Here is a 1,133-nt window from a genome sequence, read left to right on the forward strand (position 1 = left end):
CTCCAAGAGTGGAGTCTCTGTTTCTCCCAGTCCTGTCGAAGTCCTGCAATCAATTCCCACTAGGCTTCGAAGTCTGATTCTCTAGGAATTCCTCCTCCCATTGCTGGACCCTCAGGTTGGGAAGCCTGACGTTCGGCTCAGAACTTTAACTCCAGTGGGTGGACTTCTGTGGTATAAGTGTTCTCCAGTCTGGGAGTCACCCAACCAGCAGTTAAGGGATTTGGTTTTCCTGTGATTGCACCCCTCCTACCATCTCATTGTGGCTTCTCCTTTGTCTTTGGGTGTCGGGTATCTTTTTTGGTGAGTTCCAGTGTCTTCCTGTCGATGATTGTCCAGCAGCTAGTTGTGATTCTGGTGTTCTCGCAAGAGGGCGTGAGAGCATGTCCTTCTACTCCGCCATCTTGGTTCCTCTCCTGGAGTCTTTTGCCACTTGACAAATCTAGTTATTATTTTATCCTTTTGATGTAATTATCCTTTTCATAGTTTAACATTTGTGTTCTGGGGAGACAATGCCATATGCAAATCAGTGCTTCTTTAACTGCACTTCTTAAAGACAAGTTTTTCTTTTCTTCCTTTTGTAAGTTTACCACATAGTTCAGTGTGTAGAAAGAAATTATGATTTAATTGTGGAGCAAATCAAAGTATGCAAAATATTAAATTAACAGTTCAAATTATACAGGCTAATGCCCAGTGAGATTCATAGAATGAGAAGGTTAGAGGTTCCGAAGGGGAAAAGATTTGAGAGGCTTAAAGAGGAATTCATGGAGAGAACATACCTTGAGCTGAGCCTTGAATATAGTTAGAATTTAAAGTACTAGTGGGTGGAACAGACTCCTTCTGTATCCCCTTTGCTACTTTTGTAGTGCTCCCTTTTCTCAGGGTGCAGGATTGACCAGAATGAAAATCCAACAGGAAAATTGATGGTCTGGGAGGAAGCAAGGGTATTAAGGCTGGTGAGCAGAAACACTGAGGTCAGTAAATTCAAGGAAACATATATACAAGTCACTGGTACGTTTTTGGAGAGACTGAGAAGTTGGAGAAATTAGCATTCTTTTGACTTTTTAGACAGGGGAGCCCAGAACACAGTTATATTCGAGCTGAGTTAGGATTTTAATAGAGGTTGATTTGTGTAT

The sequence above is a fragment of the Balaenoptera acutorostrata genome, chromosome 13 (genome assembly GCF_949987535.1).
Source record: "Balaenoptera acutorostrata chromosome 13, mBalAcu1.1, whole genome shotgun sequence".
In the NCBI taxonomy this organism is placed as follows: Eukaryota; Metazoa; Chordata; class Mammalia; order Artiodactyla; family Balaenopteridae; genus Balaenoptera; species Balaenoptera acutorostrata.